The 15,034-nt window shown below is 44.3% G+C and overlaps 1 protein-coding gene across 11 annotated transcripts in view; it reads left to right on the top strand.

The window, feature by feature from the left end:
• Positions 1-15,034, top strand: part of NFIA (nuclear factor I A) — a 715,521-nt gene that overhangs the window by 489,687 nt on the left and 210,800 nt on the right. The window lies entirely within an intron of this gene.

Raw genomic sequence — 15,034 nt, 5'->3', positions numbered from 1 at the left:
CGACAGGAGGGGGCGGACACAAGACCAGTCACCCTGCACAAGGAGAGAGAGTAGAGCTGTGGGAGGGGCCCAACAGGCCCCACCCACTACAGGCTGCCTGCATGAAATGACAGGAGGGGGCGGAGTCAAGAACAGTCACCGTGCACAAGGAGAGAGCGTAAGAGCTGTGGGAGGAGTCCAACAGGCCCCACCCACTTCAGGCTACCTATATAAAATGACAGGAGGGGGCGGTGACAAGACCAGTCTCCCTGCTCAAGCAGAGAGCGCAGAGCTGTGGGAGTGGCCCAGCAGGCCCCACCCACTACAAGCTGCCCGCAGAAAACTATAGGAGGGGGCAGAGACAAGACCAGTCACCCTGCACAAGTAGAGAGCGCAGAGCTGTGGGAGTGGCCCAGCAGGCCCCACCCACTACAAGCTGCCCGCAGAAAACTATAGGAGGGGGCAGAGACAAGACCAGTCACCCTGCACAAGTAGAGAGCGCAGAGCTGTGGGAGTGGCCCAGCAGGCCCCACCCACTACAAGCTGCCCACAGAAAACTTTAGGACAGGGACCAAGTCACTCTGCAGAAGAAGAGAGAGCAACGCTGTGGGAGTGGCCAAGCAGGCTCCACCCACTACAGGCTGCAGAGACACGACCAGTCCCCCTGCACAAGGAGAGAGAGCGGCAGTGAGGGGTCTTTATTACAGGAAGTCTCACACTCATACACATAGCTACTCCTCTCTGATAGTGTTACTCTTTCAGATGCAGACTTCCGAGGTCCACCCACTCTTTCGGACTGACACCCACCCATCAAGACATTTTGATATTTACAAAACTCCTCCCAAGGGCCAGCCCACTGCTTGCACCAGGGCTGAGGGTTCTTAGGAGAAGTACTGTGAGGTTTTCAGGATCCTATTGGCCCCTCCCAACAGTCATCATCTTGCCTGCATTGCATAGAGAAGCACAGAGACTGAGTGATGACATCACAGGGACTAAAATAAGGCGTGTAATGAAAAAGGAACAGTTTTATTTTAAAAAGTCCTTAGCCTGTTGATGAGGAGGAACCAGGGAAGGCAAAATATGGGCTGATTAAGCGTCAACTTTAAGTCTTCTCTTTAAATTGAAATATATTTAGTTTTCAGCTCATGAGAGAATATTCAGATTTTACGATTTGATTACTTCCGCGCATCTCCCCGGATTCTCCCCGATAGTTTAGAGAGCGTTAAAATATTATCATTTTTCCCCCGCACATCTCCTGACAGTTATCCTGATAATTATACAAATTCTTAAATGTTGGTATAAATCGCGCGGTGGTAAGTCGGGCGCTCGCTGTAAGTAGTAGTGCGGGAAGCGATTTACAATTACGCCCGCTCTCAATTAATTTGAAATAAGACGCCTTCCGCATATGTCCGAGAGTCCCGCTCTCATCTCTCGGAAAATTGAAATTGTCCAATGAATTTAAATCGCTTTCTAAAATTTAAGGGCGCGCGGCATAAATCACCGCCATTTATATTTTCTCTCTTCCTCCGGAGAGAATGTGAAAGGACAATGAAACGGATTGATAACCTGCAGCTTCGGCGCTGCCGTCTCACATTAGTGCCCATCATCTCAGATATCTTTATATTTTTTATCTCTTTTATTTTAGGTGGCTGAGCTTCATCTCCATACTCCATCTTTAATTGAATTCTAGGACTCTTGTTAAGGGGACCTGGAAGGATTGATAGGGGCTTGTTACTGAAGCTGGGACCACTGGGGGCAATCATCTTGATTTTCACTTTACATAGGGTCTAATAAATGAGTGCTAAACTTAAGGGGTTGCCGTTTTTTTTGTTGTTATTACGTGTATTTATATAGCACTGGCAATTTACATACTGTCCCCGCCCTTGAGGAGCCTAAATTCTAAGATCGCTTTCTCACAGCCCTCGAGGAGCTTACACTCACATCAGACCCTGCCCCTGAGGAGTTTACAATCTACGGTCCCTAATTCACATCAGTCCCCACCCTCAAGTAGCTTACAATCTAAAGTCCCTATCTTACATCAGTCCCTGCCCTTGAGGAGGCTACAATCTAAGGTCCCTTTCTTACATCAGTCCCTGCCCCTGAGGAGCTTACAATCTAAGGTCCCTAATTCACATCAGTCTCCACCCTCAAGTAGCTTACAATCTAAGGTCCCTATCTTACATCAGTCCCTGCCCTTTAGGAGGTTACAATCTAAGGTCCCTTTCTTACATCAGTCCCTGCCCCTGAGGAGCTTACAATCTAAGGTCCCTAATTCACATCAGTCTCCACCCTCAAGTAGCTTACAATCTAAGGTCCCTATCTTACATCAGTCCCTGCCCTTGAGGAGGTTACAATCTAAGGTCCCTTTCTTACATCAGTCCCTGCCCCTGAGGAGGTTACAATCTAAGGTCCCTTTCTTACATCAGTCCCTGCCCCTGAGGAGCTTACAATCCAAGGTCCCTAATTCACATCGGTCCCTGCCCCCGAGGAGTTTACAATCTAAAGTCCCTAACTCACATCAGTCCCCACCCACAAGTAGCTTACAATCTAAGGTCCATATCTTACATCAGTCCCTGCCCTTGAGGAGGTTACAATCTAAGGTCCCTAATTCACATCGGTCCCTGCCCCCGAGGAGTTTACAATCTAAAGTCCCTAACTCACATCAGTCCCCACCCTCAAGTAGCTTACACTCTAAGGTCCGTATCTTACATCAGTTCCTGGCCTTGAGGAGGTTACAATCTAAGGTCCATTTCTTACATCAGTCCCTGCCCTTAAGGAGCTTACAATCTAAGGTCCCTAATTCACATCGGTCCCTGCCCCCGAGGAGCTTACAATCTAAAGTCCCTAACTCACATCAATCTGTGCCCCTGAGGAGCTTACAAACTAAGGTCCCTAATTCACATCAATCCCTGCCTCTGAGGAGCTTACAATTGAAAGTCCCTAACTCACATCGGTCCCCACCCTTGATTAGCTCACAATCTAAGGTCCCTATCTCACATCAGTCCCTGCTGTCAAGGAGCTTACATTCTAGGGTTCCTATCTCACATCAGTCCCTGCTGTCGAGGAACTTACAGTCTAAGGTCTCTATCTCACATCAATCCCTTCCATCGAGAAGTTTACAGCCTAAAGTCCTTTTCTCGCATCAGTCCCCACCCTCGCGGAGCTTACAGTCTAAGGTCACCATCTCACATCAGTCCCCACCCTCAATGAGCTCACAATCTAAGGTCCCTACCTCACATCACACACAATGACCCAGCGATGATATTTGAAATGAAAATGGAATACCATCAGAGCCATAATACCATAAATTCGTATTTTGCAGCTTACTTGTCCTTAGCTATGGTGGCTGCAGTAGTTTTCTTTTTCAGGTTTTATTTCTCTTTTGTTTTCACCCGGTGATCCTGCCACACACATCCAGTCCTAGGGTGACTGCACTCACTGTACTGTATCTATGGAAAAGTAGCATTGTCAGACTACGACTGAGAGTGTGTTTGGACTATAGAACACCTTCCCCATACTACTTCTTCATTAGGCCGGGGCTCTCTAGTCCAAGCATTTGACCAGTAAACCCGGCAGAGAGCTAAGAACACTGTTTGGGGGTTTCGTTACAGCAGCGGCGGAGAGCGCAGGAAGTTATCAGCTCACAAGCGTACATTGTCCTCATTACAGGTTTGTTTACACGGCTGTCCTCCCAAATTTATTTCTGCACGGCAGCCAAGGGCAGCCCTGTACTGCAAACACTGCTGTGTGCAAACGCTACCGTGCACAAACAAGAGATATCCAAATAATCATGTCTGGCTGTACGGCGTTGGGAAGCTCGGTTACACAGACACCTTAGGTGTTTACCGCAGGCGCTCCCGGGTGAGCGGAATGTTTTGCAGTTCAAGCACAGAAAGCTTCTAAATTGTCCGGTTTGCACTTTCCAGTTTTGCTTAAAAAAAAAAAATCTCTCCAGTTTAAAGATTGTAGGGATTTTACCAAACTTCATGGATAATTGTTCCCTGCTTCTGTGCTGTAGATACTGGGACAGGCCATCCCAGTGGAATAAATGGGAGCGCTAAGTGAGAAGTTCTGCCAAATGGTAGTGCCAGGCTCACCCAACAAATTCTTCAATTGTTGGATAAATGTATCAATGGGGGGGATAAACTGGTGTGCGCAGAATCTGGCGCAACTCTGCATAGTAACCAATCAGCTTCCAGGTTCTCCTATGCATTAAAATGCTTGCCGACCAGCTGTCAATTCACAGCAGCAGGTTGGCACGATCCCGTGAGCCGCCATAGCTGTACGTTGGCTCTTGGGATCAGGATAGCAGGCGCGCACACACGCCCGCTGCTCTGCGGGGGTGCCGATGCTCGTGGCCGTCAGTCGCGAGTGATCACGAGCACGAGAGGCAGAACAGGGACGTGTGTGTGTGTGTGTGTGTGTGTGTAAGCACACAAATCCCTGTTCTGCTCTATGAGGAGAGACAGATTGTGTGCTCTTAATAGCTAGGAACCACGATCCATCATTTCCTCAAGTCAGTCCCCTCCCCCTACAGTTAGAAACACCTCCGAAGGAACATAGTTAACCCCTTGATCGCCCCCTAGTGGTAACCCCTTTCCTGCCAGTGACATTTTTACAGTAATCAATGCATTTTTGTAGCACTGATCGCTGTATAAATGCCAATGGTCCCAAAAATAAAAAAAATGGGACCATTTACCAAAAATATGTGGAACAATACATATCGGCCTAAACTGAGAAAAAATGTGCTTTTTTTGAAAAAAAATGGGGATATTTATTATAGCAAAAAGTACAAAACTTTTTTTTTTTTTTTTCAAAATCGTTGCTTTTTTTTGTTTATAGCGCAAAAAATAAAAACCGCAGAGGCGGTCAAATACCACCTAAAGAAAGCTCTACTTGTGGATAAATAAGGACGTTTTTGTTTGGGCACAACATCGTGCGACCGCGCAATTGTCAGTTAAAGTGACACAGTGCCGAATCACAAAAAATGGCCCGGTCATTCAGCAGCCAAATCTTCCGGGGCTGAAGTGGTTAAGGTGAAAAAACACCGGCCCCCCCTCCTATATATATTAGTATACATGATATATTTTATTACTGGTCTGCTGGTATTGAATGTAACCTTCCCCAAAATTCTGTACCTCCACTGCGCCAATCAATAATCAGTGAAAAAAAGCTGATACTTTAGTGAAAAACATACATAAATAAACGGTATATTTTATGGTATATGGTATATTTTATTCTATATAAAATAAAAAATATATTCACCTTCTCCATTTCTATATATGTCATACACACACACACACACACACACACACACACACACACACACACACACACACACACACACACACACACACACACACACACACACACACACACACACACACACACACATATATATGGTATATTTTATTTTATATATATATATATATATATATATATATATATATATATATATATATAAAATATATTCACCTTCTACCTTTGTCCTAGTGACCATGATCACTAAGGCCGGTAATGCATGGATCGAAATTCAGCTGTTTCAGCTGGGACTGGCTGAGATTTGACCCACCTATGGGCAGGCTGGTTGCACTCAAGTCAATCGCCTTGGGTACAACCAGCTTTTCAGATTCTTTGCGTGCGACTACTGCCGGTGGCTATAGCCGCTAACAGTAATCGAATTCTGCTGGCCTGGCACACCCCCCGCTAACAAAAATACAATAGCACTGCGGGGGGCATTGGGTGTTGATCTAGAAGGAAAGAATATTGAACCATCTATGGGCTGCCTAAGATAGAAAGGAACAGGAACTTCAAAATGTTAGATTTGTCCCCAGAACAGATGATGTTTCGATGGGGACACCTGTTCTGGTGACTGCTGCCCAGGAAGAAACTTCTTCTTACTTTAGAGAGATTTGCTGTCACTTCCTCTTGTGTCTTCGTGACAGGAAGTGAAGAGAAATCTCCCCATTCAGCAGAAAACGAATTCTTCCCTACTCTAAAATGAAAAAATTAAACTTTTGCCTATTTCTACACATTATAAGAGTCACTGTGGTCTGAGCAGCTAACGTTCCAGTGTTTATTTGTAACAAACCAGAGCGATCCCGGACAGGGAACACAAAGGAGGAAATTCTGCAAACGTAGCGAATTCGTCTATTTATTTCTCAGTATGGCTGCTCGCGAGACGCTCGACTTTCAAGAGCTAAAAGTACGCAAAGTAACTGATACACCCCGTGGCTCTCTGGTGTAACGGAGAGACGGGTGCTGCACTTTTGAACTCTCTTTTCCTTTCTGTCTTATTTCTTGAAACAGATTCAAATTCTATTCTATTCCTTTTGAACCGACACACTCTTGCCTCCAATAAAACAAGACAAACTTTTTACATATAATGTTCCTAACAGAATATTTAATATTTATTTTGGAGATGCTTCCTGCTTTTGTCAGGGTTTGCTGGAGCAAATCAGCAAGGAGCATGAGAAGGAAGGTCTGACTCAGCAGGGGTGTGTTGCATCTCTGCAGAGAGACCACTGCTTCCGCACAGAGAGGGTCTTTCTCTGCAGCATGCTGGCAAGGGACAGGCTTTTCTACTCAGGTTGTGGCTGATTTCCAAAGAAAAACTGTGTTGTGTTTAAATGCTTTAAAGAGGACTTAACGTCTGGAAACTTTTCTCAAAAAAGGCATGGAAAGGGAAAAAGGCAAGTCACCAGTATTGCCCGTAGTACCATGCCTTGTTCTGTGCTGTATCTCTGTGTGGAGGCGGCCACCTTGGCAGAGGACCTGGGCTTCTAGTGTCACGGCTACCCCTCAATGACTGCTGATCTGATAACAGGTGAGAATAAATTCTGGGAAGAGGCAGAGATCCATAGAATGGATGAAGCAGAAGCAGTGAAATTCATGCCCCCTACAGATTCCCCTACAACAAGCAGCACATTAGTAACATCAGTCAGAGGCAGCGATGCCTTAGATCAGTGGTCTCCAAATTGGGCCCTTTGCTTGCTTTTATTTGACCCTTGGGGCATTATTCCCCCCACTCTAAGCAACAGTGGGGCATAGTTCCTGCCACTGACAATGGGGCACTATTCCTCCCACTGACACCAATGTTGGGATACTATTCTTCCCATTGATAGCAATGATGGGACACTATTCCTCTCCTTGATACCAACGATGGTGCACTATTCCTCCCATTGATACCAATGATGGGGCAGTATTCCTTCCCTTGATACCAATAATGGAGCACTATTCCTCCCACTGACACCAACAATGGGGGCTTATTCCTCCCATTGATACCAATGATGGGGCACTATTCCTCCCATTGATACCAGTGATGGTGCACTATTCCTCCCCTTGATACCAACAACGATGGTGCACTATTCCTCCCCTTGATAACAGTGATGGGCCACTATTCCTCCCACTGTTACCACGGATGGCGCACTATTCCTCTCACTGACATCAATGATGGGGCACTATTCCTCCCATTGATACCAGTGATGGTGCACTATTCCTCCCCTTGATACCAACAATGATGGTGCACTACTTTTCCCCTTGATATCAAGGATGGGGCACTATTCCTCCCACTGGTACCAAGGATGGCACACTATTCCTCCCATTGATACCAACAATGGGGCACCATTACTCCCCTAATACCAATCATGAGGTATTGTTTACTGGCTCTGATGCCAGGACATCTCTACTGGCATTGGCCAAAGTGCGCCCCCCCAAATGTTTAAAGGACAGTAAACTTGCCCTTTGTTTAGAAAGTTTGGAGACCCCTGCCTTAGATGATCTCACATTGCAGCTATACAACTTTTTTTTTTTTTGGTAGGTAGGTATACAAATTTAAAGTTAAAGAACAGGAGTGCCTAGGCACACTCAGAAAAAGCACTGCTGTTTTTTTAGGAGGTAACTCCTTCAGGTTACTGCTTGGGCACAAGTAACATTTCTAAATGTTCCCTACAAATGGCAAACCCGGTACAGCCCTGTGGCAGTGCGTGAATGCGGTGCAATTAGGAAGGTACAGGAAATGATGTCCGGTCAGCATGTGCACAGAACGAACACAAGGACATGTACCTTCAAAGTCGCATCGTTCTTCCACCCATGCATGTGCATATATCTCTCAGCCTATCTGCCTACATGTGGCTCAGGCGCAACGTCATTCACGCCTAGGCAAGAAAGGAGGAAGTGTTGCCCCACAGCACAAAAAAAGGAAAAAATACATTTTAAAAACTTGTGGGAGACGGCTGGACCCAGATACAAACCGGTTATTGGCGGAGAAGGTCTGCTTTAATGCATATAAATATAAGGCGACATTCATAAAAATGCATGCAAATGTGCATTGCTGCAAATGCATTTTTATGTACAGCATGGTGTGGACAGCATTGCTGTTGTTTATGATACAAAGGCCTTTAGTGTTCAGTTATAGTTAAAGTCCTATATATCATAAACACTTCCAGCGTTCCTTGTTCGCGCCGAGCACCACTTTCTCTCTGGTATTCAGGCCCTAACACACCTGCGACGGATCCGCCGCGGCCACTTCCTCCACATCCTTACCTTCCTCCCAGACAGTTGTCATTATCTTGGTCGAAAGGTCACACCTAAATTGGATAAAAGAAAAGCAGTGTGTTCCTGCATGATGCACAGTATTGACTTTCTTAATCCAGTTTGCAGTGGGGTGAGAGAATTAAATTAGATATCTAAGCAAAGAAATCGAGATCCTTTGAAAACAAAGATGAGGACCGCCTGTATCCCCCCCCCCCCCCCCCCAACCTCCCCTCCTTTTTTTTTTTCTTTCTTTTTTTCTCAGAGCTCAGAAGATTTTTGCAGGTGTGTCATCAGATCTATGGCGCACATCGATCAAAAAACTCTGCCAATGCATATTTAATTAGTGAGGGGACTTTTGATCCTGCTTGGCCATCACTACCATATTGAATGTACTATTAGGCTCTCAGGAAGGGCCCCTCCCCTCCTTCCCCAGCACCCTCCTGCTTGTCCTGCCCCCCTCCTCGTTGTTTGGGGAGATTCTGAATTTAGTCTGAGAATCTAGAACTTTCTTTGTTTTTAACTGCTGGTGCATGGAGCACCACTGAGGAGCATACAAACAAGGGCAGCCAAAGTGTTTATTTTGTTGTCTCGAAAGAAAAGCCTGAAGCAATTACATTTTTTTTTCCTCCTCCTTTGGGGATTTTATCCCCCTTCGCAGACTATATAAAATAATACAATAGAGTCCCCATATTTTCCCAGCTCCGAACACAGCGCCGCTTTGGTTCTTTTTTTTTTTTTTGGGTGAATTGCTCATTATGTTTTGTCTGTTTGCATCTTTATTTAAACGTGAGAGGCGAAAATAGAGATTTATCGAGCGAGCCGTTTCTGTCGAGACAGTTACACGTTCTTTTTTATTTTACTAAGTGTTTTAGGTGTCATTTGGGTTTCCATGGGAAAAAAAAAATAGTCACATAAAAAAATTGGAGGGTTCAAAAAAAAAAAAAAGGAAAACGCAGCTCGGTCTTTTGTCACGTAAAATATTGAGTTAGGGTACTCATACACAGGAAAGGGTTGTTTATTAAGTGCTGATCGATTGTTCATACAATGGAGAGATGCGGAGAATTTTACTGTCATTGGCGCACAAACAGCGAGAGGTTATTTCGGCCATTGGGCATTGTCAGCTGCTGTCACAATATACACTGTGCTAATTTGATGGTGAAAAGAGACTTAAGCCCCATACACACTATCAGATTTTCTGCTGATTTCTTCCATCAGATTTACCAAAAGCATATAATATGAGGTCAAACCTTAAGCCCCGTACACACGAGAGGACTTATGTCCGACAGACTTCCGAAGGAGTTCTGCCGGAGTTCCGACAGAGTTCTGACGAACTTTTCGACTGAGCGGACTTGGCCACACACAATCACACCAAACTCCGACGGATTCGAACGTGATGACGTACGACTGGACTTGAATAAGGAAGTTCATAGCCAGTAGCCAATAGCTGCCCTAGCGTCGGTTTTAGTCCGTCGGAATAGCATACACACGAGCAAATTTTTCGGTAGGAACTGGGTCCGGTGGAGTTCCGTCGGAAAAATTTGAAGCATGTTCCATTTTCTAAAGTCTGTCAGACTTTTGCGAATCAAAAGTCCGTTGCAGCCCACACACGATCGAATAGTCTGACGGAATCATTCTGTCGGACTTTGGATGTTGAAAAGTCCGCTCGTGTGTACGGGGCTTTAGGAGTTCCAATGCGTATGCAATCAGGAAGGCTCTTGCACTACATGGTTTTGGTAAATCTGAAGAAAAAAATCAGCAGAAAATCTGATAGTGTGTATGGGGCTTTAGTAATAAAAGTGAACAAAACAAAATGAGATGTTCTGATTGTCATGCTCAGTTCAGGCCATGGAAGTCTTCCATAATGGGCAAAAATTGTCCATACCAAATAATCTATTTTGGTGCACCATTGAGCTTATATAGAAGTAGGCTACCATCAGGATTATGGATTCAGTTCATACAGGGAACACAACTTACCTTCAAGTCTTTGGGCTTTCATCCAAGTATTACTGTTGCATCAATTTATCCATTCCCTTTTTTTTCGGTAATGTGATGATCTAGGATCCCCTTTTTGCGTTATACAGAAGAGGTTTTCAAAACACTTACTGCAGGGTCCTTGGTTTTTCCATACAGAGAACCTGATGTATTAAAATTTTGTTACCAAATACACTATATGGTTAAATACTTGTAGACAACTGACCATCACATCTAAATGAGCTTGTTGGACATCCCATACCCAAACCATAGCCATTAATATGAAGTTGGTTCCCCTTTGTGGCTTCAACAGCCTCCACTCTGGGAAGGCTTTCCACAAGATTATGGAGTGTGTTTTTTGGAATGTCTGCCTATTCAGCCAAAAGAGTATTTGTAAGGTCAGGTACTGAGGCCGGGTGAGAAGACTTGGCTTGCAATTGGTGTTTCAATTCATCCCAAAGGTGTTCAGTAGGGTTGGCGTTACTTAGGTTCCTCCACATCAATTGTTTTTGCCAACCCGACCGAACTAAGGTTTCAGAAACATTCAAAAGCCAGTCCATTCTTTGGTGGGTAACCTCATGGCAACCCACCCATACGCCAACGTTGTTTCCCCATTTCTTGTTGGATGGTAGTGGGGACACCCTTTGGAGATTATACCATCTTTTGAATATTTCTAGTGATCCTACTATGCTGTGTCTCATGGAGACTCTGGCCTCAGTGCCGCCCTGAGTACCTCCTGAGTCAACTGGCCTCCTGGGAGACATGGCCCCATAAAGGACAAAAAGAGAACCTGTTGAATTAAAGTGTTTCTAAAATGTGTAACAGATACATTATTCATGTTAATTTTCATTTTGTAGTAGTTTTGTATTAAGTAAACCAAATTACAATCATTGAAACTGGCTTGTTAATGAACATGTTTATGAAGGGGTAGGTGGTAGATGTATCGAGCATTTGTCACTTTTCTGCCACCTAAAGATTTATCATCAGTAGACATTCACCCAGTCAAGCCCCATTCACTGCTGTTTGCCAAGTATTTGCAATTCCTATTTTTAAGTGGAAAATCCAGAGCTTCACAATATTTTTAAAGTAGCCATTGTTACAATTGCTGCCCCTAATTGTTTTGCTGACATTCATTTTGTTAGTGATTTGCTGTTGATTCTCATGGAAGATCGTGGAGCTTGATCCCACTCGTTCATCAGCACATGTTGGTAGCACAGCACAACTTAAACTGAATCTAGTATAAAAAAACAAGCAAAAGTCTAATGAATACAATCAAATCCAGATACATAATTGTACCACGATGTACATGTTTTTTTTATGGACAAGGCCTTGTGTAAAACAATGTTATGCCGCGTACACACGACCGGACTTTTCGAGGGACTAGGTCCGATGGACTTTCGGCGGAGTCCTGACGGAGTTCTGACAGAGTTCTGACGGACTTTGCGAATGAACGGACTTGGCCACACACAATCACACCAAAGTCCGACGGATTCGAACATGATGACGTACGACTGAACTAGAATAAGGAAGTTCATAGCCAGTAGCCAATAGCTGCCCTCGCGTCGGTTTTTGTCCGTCGGACTAGCATACACACGAGCGGATTTCTCGGTAGGAACTGGGTCCGGTGGAGTTCTGGCGGAAAAATTTGAAACATGTTCCATTTCTAAAGTCTGACGGATTTTTGCAAATCAAAAGTCTGCTGCAGCCCACACACGATCGAATGGTCTGCCGGAATCGTTCCGTCGGACCTTTGATGTCAAAGTCTTGTCGTGTGTACGTGGCATTAGAAGCTCAAGTGATAGAGATGTTGAAGCCCAGAGCGGCCAATCAGGATTCCTTTTGAAGAAGTTAGATCAATAAAGTGTGAAGATGGCGACCAACTTTATTATTTTTCTATAGGATTTTTATAGCGTCAGCACTTTACAAAATGGACTGAGACAGTACGGAATGTTATGAGGGCTCTTCTCGTTAGAGCTTACAATCTAGAAGGAATGGTCAATGGTAATAACTGGGGGGGATGAGCTGATAGAGAAAATCAAAGTACACTTTATTAGTTAGAGACGGGTTAGGCTTCTCTGAAGAGGTGAGTTTCAAGGATCACCTAAAGGTAGAGTAGATGATAGTTGGACAGGTTGTGGTAAGGGGTTCCTGAGGATAGGAGAGGCTTTGGAGAAGTCCTGGAGGAAGGCATGGGAGGAGGTCATAAGGGAAAGAAAAGTGAAGGAGATCTTAGGCAGAATGAATGGAGAGGACAGTTTGGTTGGTATTTTGAGTAGACATTAGTGATTTAGATTGGGGTAAAGATGTGGTTGGCTTTGTACGTTGTTATTAGTATTGATTTTTATTCATTTGGTGATTGGAAACCAATGGAGGGATTGACAGTGTGGGGTAGTGGACATCAAGCAGTTGGTAAGGTGGATAAGTCTGGCAGCCGCATTCATAATGAACTGAAGGGGAAATATGTAAAGGTAAACCAATAAGCTGTGTTCCACTGTGTTCAGTGGAACACAGCTGTCTTTTTATTGGATTAGGTTAAAAAAAAACATCAGAGCAAAATTTCAGTGCTTTGTCAACATTTTAGGCTATTTTTAACCAACGAGGCCTCATTTTGGTCAGGAACTTAAATACTTGTGAAGTGGGGTAAATGAGGCCCAGGGATATAGAAGTAGGGCTGTAGGTGAACATACTGCAAGGGATGGATTAAATGGTGCTGTGTAAATGGAATGCAATTTTCCTATGGAAATTCAGCTGTCCGCTGGGTCTTCAGCCATCTGGATGACTCTTTTTGTCCAATAGATTTTGGATGTACAGCTTGTAATAAAAATGGCCGTCAGCCACGGTCTTCCTGCATGCCAAAAACCCAGCCAGTTAAGGCGAAATAACGAATGAGATTTATTACAAGAGGTTCCCAGTTTAAATAACGGTCAGCGAAGGTTTACTATTCAGAATCATCATCGAGGCATCATAGCACACCGCAGAATTAAACTGAGTGACACTTACCTCAAGATCACATGACACCGGTTGCCCACCATGCTGCCAAATAGTAATGTCAACTCATTTTTGATGAGAACACTGTTAGCCTGAGCTTGTGTGGTATTCACTGTATATATATATATGTTTTGAGCAACAGAAAATGCAAATAAACTTAATAGGTATATGTTCTTTCCTAACCTGTAAAAGAAAAGGCAATTTTTAAAGACAGCTGTAAGCAAATATTAAATAAAAAACAACTACATTTTATAGACTTTAGACTGATTGAATCTTTTTTTTCGGTTAGTTTAGCTAATATACTGGCTTTAACTGCTACACAGTATGTCTAAGCCCTTGTACACACGGTCGGAGATTCCGACGGAATGTGTCCGATCGGACCGTTTTGTCGGATATTCCAACTGTGTGTGGTCTCCATCGGACTGTCCGACGGACCAAGTTTTCCAACTTGTTGGTAAAATTTTCCGACTAAATGCTCCGATCGGACATACTCTGATCATGTGTAGAGAATTCCGATCGGACAAAGTGCCACGTATGCTCAGATCAAATTCCTACACCAAAGCTATTGGCTACTAGCCTGAACGTAGTCCCGTCGTAACGAAATAACGTCATCACGTCGGATTTTCCGACAACTTTGTCCGACCGTGTGTATGCAACAGTTTTGGACAAAATCCGTCGGACAAAATCAGACGGACAAAATCCGACGGATTTGGTTGTCGGAATCTCTGACCGTGTGTACAAGGGCTTAGAGATTACCTAGGACCCTTTGTCCCCACACACTAACCCAGTGATTCTCAACCAGTGTTCCGTGGAACCCTAGGGTTCCTCCAAAGGTTGCTAGAGGTTCCTTCAGCATTGGGCAATTTCTGCCTCTCAGATAAGCTCCCATTGACACCATTAATCTTTTTAGTTATCTGTAATGCCGCGTACACACGATCGGAATTTCGGTCGGAAAAAGCTCTGATGGTTTTTTTTCCGACGGAATTGCGCTCAAGCTGTCTTGCATGCACACGGTCACACAAAAGTTCTCGGAACTTTCGACCGCCAAGAACGCGGTGTGACGTACAACACTACGGCGAGCCGAGAAAATGAAGTTCATTGTTTCCGAGCATGCGTCTAATTGTTTTCAAGCATGCGTAGGAATTTCCGATCTCAACTTTTTCCGACCGAAAAATTGAGCACATGCTCTCAATCTTTTGCTGGCGGGAATTCGGTGGATGGAGCATACAAACGGTCCTATTTTCCTACCATAAGCTCTCATCGGTCTTTTGCGTGCCGAATTTCCGATCGTGTGTAGTCTTCATTGCATAAGTAATGTCCGTTGATAGTTTATATTGTTATATCAGTTTACCACATCCTATTTTTATCAGTAGGTTGCTGTAGATGAAGAAGGCTTTGCTGCCATACAAGTTAGGCAAGTGGAGGTACTGTCGCCCATAGTGCCTATCCTTAGGTATTGCAGTTTATACATGTGCCCCATAGTAATGAATTATAGCAAAGAAAATATATATCATGATGACGTGCTTGCAGCCCGGGCATACTTAACAAAATAGGGAATAAA

The sequence above is a fragment of the Lithobates pipiens genome, unplaced genomic scaffold (genome assembly GCF_037356315.1).
Source record: "Lithobates pipiens isolate NorthernLeopardFrog02 unplaced genomic scaffold, aLitPip1_a1.2 Scaffold_23, whole genome shotgun sequence".
In the NCBI taxonomy this organism is placed as follows: domain Eukaryota; kingdom Metazoa; phylum Chordata; class Amphibia; order Anura; family Ranidae; genus Lithobates; species Lithobates pipiens.
Note: the sequence above shows the minus strand (reverse complement) of the source record. Positions and strands in the feature narration are given on the sequence as shown.